The sequence below is a fragment of the Manis javanica genome, chromosome 18 (assembly GCF_040802235.1).
Source record: "Manis javanica isolate MJ-LG chromosome 18, MJ_LKY, whole genome shotgun sequence".
Taxonomy (NCBI): Eukaryota; Metazoa; Chordata; class Mammalia; order Pholidota; family Manidae; genus Manis; species Manis javanica.
Genome location: NC_133173.1, coordinates 9,867,603 through 9,873,602, shown reverse-complemented (window position 1 = coordinate 9,873,602; position 6,000 = coordinate 9,867,603). Strand labels below are relative to the sequence as shown.

Sequence of the window (6,000 nt, the reverse complement as noted above, 5' to 3'; positions counted from 1 at the left end):
TTTGAACCTACACTTTTGCACTCTAGGAACAAAGTGCAAAAGGAGAGAATGGGGACTTAGTACTCAATAGATAGTTGTTTACTTTATCCATCTTTTGGTGTTTTCAGTGGCAGTATACCCTGCCCCCACCTGTCCCTTTCATCTGACGGTACAGAACCTAAAAATACGCATTCTTTCCAGAGAGTAATTATTATCTTTTGCTGTGGTTGTGGGAATAAGAGGAGGAAGGAGGTGATCTAGGATCTGTAAGGCTGGAGGTACCGGAGGGAGGAAAGCGAGGACAGTGCAAGCGGAACAAAGACAGCACCAAATAGCTCTGTGCCATATAAGGAAGGAACAGACAGCTCTTCGTGGATTCCAGTCCCGTGATGTGCCAACAAACCCTGGATGCGGACCCCCTCCATCCGGAAGGAGGAGACCTCTGGCTGTCCATCACCCGACCCTGAGCCATAAAGATTCCCCACATACCCCTGGAGTGGCCCACTCCCCACTCCCTTCCCTGTGCTTATGAAAATTCCCCGCCTGTCTGGTTGGGTGCAACTTCTCCAGCCTGTGTCTGTGCTGACTCGTGAACCTCGCCCGGGATTGCGCTCAAATAAACTGCCTGGCCCTTTGTTGTCTCTCATCGCCTGCCCATTTCGGTTAGAATTTATCTTACAGGATATAAAGTCTGAATTCATCCATTTTAAGACCCATTCCTCAGTCTGATTTTGGAGATGTATGGTGTTTCTAATTTCTGAGCTTTCAGAATTCTGTGACACAAATCAATTATTTTTAGATGTCCCTTTTACAGCACTTAAGTTTCTTTATCTTCTCATTGTTCTCTTTGTCCTTGTGAATTAACTTATTTTTTAAGTCAGCGTAGCTTGCTTTCTCCATAGAATAGAGACACATGACTGTCTTCAGCATATTTAACCACAAATCTGTTTGATACATTTTCAGATCTACACTTTATTTTACTTGTCTTTCTTGTATTGTACTTACTGTCCTATTCTGTTTCATGTATTTTCAGGTGTGGGTCATACTACTTATTTCTGTATCTCAGAACATCCTTAACACATTTTCATGTTGCGATATAAAATGAACTTTTCGGGTTTGGACCAGACAACTTTCTTTCATGATATATTTGGTTCTATGCTTTGCCTATTGCTAACTCTGTTGACTTGTGAGATAATTTAATACATGTACTTCTTATGTATAAGAGGATTCGTGAAGGGTTAGTTTCAAGCTTGCCTCTTTTTTCATCTCCCCATGTTTTAATGCCAGTTTTTACCTGAGTTTCCCAGGTAAGAGTTGTCTCCATACTGTTGGAATTCCAGTTCTCTGAAGGGGACTCAATATCCACCCAAGCCTGAGAAAACAGCATATTTGCCAGACACCTGGCTGTTTGGAGAATGGATATTTTGTTTATAGGGCAACTTTTTCCAGACTCTAGGCTTTATGCAGGGAGCTTACTTTTAGCTCACTGCACCGTCTACTTCCCTCCAGCACAAGATCTGGGACTTTAGTCCCAAGAAAAGGAATAGGGTGATATAAGCCCTGCACCTAAGGCATATATATAGACTACTTGTCTCCTCGTCTCTCTGGGCTTCAAGTCTCACCCCGCATCTGTATATGAGCTTGCTCTTCCCGTGGCATCTGGGTATCCCTTCCTTGCATTCAAACTCTGATCAATTTTTTTTGATATTTTATCTAGTATTTCTATGCTGTAGAGAACAAGAGACATTTTATCTAGTATTTCTATGCTGTAGAGAACAAGAGACAGCAGAGGAAGGGAAAATCCAGACAGCCCTTATTTTACAGCTACTCAGTTACTGTGTGTGTGTGTGTGTGTGTGTGTGTGTGTGTGTGTGTGTGTGAAATGTCCTTTTTGTGCTTGGAGGTGCCTTACTCCTAAGCCCTAAGGAGCCCTGAGGGTGTGCAGCACCTTGCAACTTTACAGGCTTTGCAAGTGGAAGAGAAGAATATTCTTATATTGGGGTAAAGCTGGTCATACCAGAGCACCCTCAGCACAAGAGAGAAAGTGTAAATTTCTATTAATTTAGACTTAAAGAGGTCCACAGAAGTTTCCCTAACAAAATGCCTTCCTCACAGGCTGCTCAAGATATAAAAATCCCACTTGCATTAAGCCTTTTGTTATATTTAAAGGCCAGTGTTATTAAACTGGTGTCTTTAAATAGGTGGACTTTAGGGGGTCTGTGTAAATCCTGAGATTTTATGCACAATTGTGTTCATGGGATATTTTTCAGGAGAAATTATCTATAATATCTACGTTTTGCTAATGTACAAACAAACCCAATGATGGTAGAGGCCCAGGCTTCTTTAGCATTTGCGTGCTCAGTTTTTCAAACATTTTCTTAAGAGAGTTAACAGGCCCCCAAAGACAGGAACCGTTTCTGCCATCTCTTTATCCTGATCCTAACATAGTATATGGCACTTCCAAGTGGATTACAAATATTTATTGAATGAATGCATGAAAGAAAAGGGGGATGTTGGAGTGTTGGAGAGAGTGGTAAACAGGAAACCTGGTGAATAGGGTTCCATAGGTAAATCCCTCTGTATTGATGGTATGTTGCTGGGCTGAAAAAATTAAGAACAAAAGGAAACTAATTTTAAAAATCCCTATCAAAAAATTTTTCATCAGGATTACCGAAACAACAACACTGACTAAACCTCCACACCCTCATTCAGTGGAGGTCATGGACATTAATATACAGAAGAAGGTCTAAAATGAGTGCTGATGAGAATCGAGTAAAGAAAAGAATCCAAGGATAGTCCGCACATGGCCTTTCCTATTAACCCATTAAGACATAAGGGGGAGAAGAATCTGAACACAATTTTCAGATCAGCTTCCCAGCAGGCCTCCAGGGAGCCTCCAGTTTTATCCCATCTCCATTATGCTTCGTGGGAAGACACATGACTCCTTTGTCTCTCAAAATAAGAACCAGGCTCTCCTCAGACAGATGATGCAAGAGGCAATTATGTGCACACCAATTGCTTCCACAGCTTGAAGGAGAAGTCTCTGGTGTCTAAGCACACAGCACCACTTTTCAAAAAGTCTCTCAATCTGCATTGTATTCTATTGCATGACCCCTTTACCCGAACTCTAGTAGATTTTCTAGTGAGAAGAGAAGGGACAATCAAACAGGTCAGCTGTCAAGTGGGACAGGCTGAAACAGACTTTTGGAGGAGCTGCACAGTTACAGCTTTAGCATAATTTCCTCCCTGCTAATCTAGTGGGAAGTAGGGTAAAAATAGATGAAGTGGCATACACAGTGCTAAGTAGATTCAGCCCTGATGCCTTTTCAAATATTTCTACCAGGTTTTCAGAGCAAAGCCTGCTGCCAATCATAGTGATTCACTGGGAAGGAACTTGAAGAGGGAAAATAAATCATATGCTGATTCTCTAAGTTGGAGGGGTGGGAGGAGAAAAAATGTCAGGGAGGTCAAGGCAATATGTTAATAAATAAGTACATTTCCTAACAAGTGAAATATACCTTTTGTAATCCAGACTAGCTTATCTGCACAGATTTCCAATTTTTTTTCTCCCCTGCTGAATATTCTGCCATTTCTCCAATATCCTTATTTCCTATAGTAAATTACTAAACCAGAATCCTCTAAAATGAAGTCAGCGTTCAGAGCAAAGAAACCCCAAAGCTGTTTGAAACTATTGAATCTTTGGAAACACACTCAGAATCGCTTAGGAAAGTACAAGTCATTGTTCCCATCCAGCAAGGTCTGCATAAAGGTTCAAGTCCCTCCAGCGTCATAAATTATCTTTCCAGTAAGGGCGCTAGTCATGTATTGCAAGTTAGAGACAAAGGGCTGGCCACAGACCCATGTTGAAATAGGTTAAGCTTGTTTCTGGAGCCATCTGTTTTCTGTAAGATCTCTGACCTTTCTGTCTGGGTTCCAGAATCTGTGATTTTCAGGACTTCACCGCTGGCATGGTCCTCCTCATCTTCATCCGCACCTCAACTTTCCAAACCTGGGTTGCCTTGGGTCAGTACCATGTTCACTACAATGTTGGGGATGTAAATTTCTAGGGACATGGTAATCTTTACACTGTTGTGGTTAAGATCTCACATTCCGTCCGGCCTTCACCTGTCTGACTCCAATCAATCGCTCACTAGCTCTGTGATCTTGGGTCCACTATAGTGTTTCTATGAGTCTTATTTTCTCACTTGTAAAATGGGAATTATAATAATTATAATTATTCCATTCAAAAAATTTAGTGTATTAATGTATGATGTATGGAATGTTGGTCACACATCAGGGCAATATTCAATAAATAGTGCCATTAGTAATATTATTGCTGAAAGAAAGGATTTCGCACATGGGAAGAGTTTTCTGTCGTAGGCTAGCTCTACTTTTCTTTCTATCTCTATTATCTATCTGTGTCTATCTAGCTATTTATCTGTGTATATAACCAACCTGTCCTCTTCCCTTTCCCCCTCCTCTTTTTCCTTCATCTACTCTTTCATTTATCATCTATCTATCTATCTATCTATGTCACTATATAATGAGGTACATGATGTGATCATGGGTAATATTTGAAATTGGGAATGCCTCAGAATTTCTAGGATGTATGACTGCCATAGTGATATGAACAATACTGACCTCTATAAACCAGGAGTGTATGTTTACAACATCTCCAATTTTAATGATTTTAGCTGTTGAATCCATTTATTCATTTTATCATTCAATCAATATTTAATGAGAGCCATCAATTGTTGCCTGCTGACTTTGATGCTGGAACCACAGAAAAGAATATCCCATAGTCCCTGCCTTTGAAAAGTTTATGGTTCCTCCATGAAACCAAAAATTCAACAAACAATTTCAGTATGACTCTAATATTAAATGGACTTGTTAATGCTTGTGAAACAACAATTATAAGTTTCTATGCAGAATCCTGACCCCAGTGTCCCCGTAACCCATCCTTGAGGGGATGTTCTTAAGATGCTCAGCCTCCCCAGAGGGATGTTAGTCAAGTTTCTCTTGCTAGGTTGTAAGGCTTTTTGTAGCAATGACACACGCATCTGTCAGAAATGTAATCCAAAAATTGCTGGGACTCACTTAATGTTCTTCAAAGGCTTCTTTAAGAGTACAGTTTGAAAAACACATAGCCTATGACTTCTAAAATATATTCTTGATTTGAGCCTGATCAACAGAGAATGAGTGTGGACTCCATTCTTGTTGTTATTTGCTGGCCCTTACTCCTTAATATTGCTTCTTGGTCTGGTATCATTGGCCGCCACTGAAGGACGTGATAAAAATAAAATCCAAGACAATCTGTTATTAAAGCAATTAATAGATAGACTGCTATTGAGTCTTATTCTATCCCCTCTTTGCTATAGTTTAATCCTCTTCAATGCTGTGTCATGCCCCTCAGCACACAAACATCAATCTAGAAAAGAATAAATATTCTCCCTTGGTCACTTACCTGTCTCTAGCCATTTACCATTCCTCTGCTCCTCTTCAGAGCCAGGCTTCGAAAAGTTGTCTTTACTCACTGTCTCTGTGTCCTCACCCTGATTGATGTCTCCGTCTACTGCAGTCTGAGAAAAGTTAAATGGTATGGAAGATGAATATGGGATGGGAAGTGTGATATCTGTCTGGTAGAATTTTATTTGATATGTATTTTCCTTTTAATCTGTTTTGGGAGTTTTTATTGAACTTTATGTTTTAGATCAACCGTTTGGTTTCCAGCCTATTGTATTATTTCCCTACTTTTTGTAATCATATTTTTAATGTATTCTTAATAGCTTTTCTTCATTTTCTTAGCCCTTCTTTCATAACACTCTATTCTTGTTTTATGGGTTAAATAGCCTCTTAAAGCTTTCTTTGGATACACGTTTAATTTTTGCTGATTATGTTTATTTTCCATTTTTTCCCTTGGGCTATATTCTTTGTATTTTCCTAAAACTCTTTCTCCAAGACTCTTGTTTTTTCACCAAATGCTTTTTAACTGTTGGCTAACTGAGGATATTAAAAACTGGC

The 6,000-nt window shown here is 39.8% G+C and overlaps 1 long non-coding RNA gene across 1 annotated transcript in view; it reads right to left on the bottom strand.

Moving 5' to 3' along the window:
* Positions 1–2,439: 2,439 nt before the first annotated feature.
* LOC118968716 (uncharacterized) overlaps positions 2,440–6,000 on the bottom strand; it is a 352,931-nt gene continuing 349,370 nt past the window's right edge. Inside the window, exons 3-4 of the long non-coding RNA XR_012127177.1 lie at positions 5,444–5,558; positions 2,440–2,580 (exon numbers count right to left, since the gene is read on the bottom strand). This is a non-coding gene — a long non-coding RNA (uncharacterized lncRNA). The remainder of the gene's footprint in view (positions 2,581–5,443; positions 5,559–6,000) is intronic.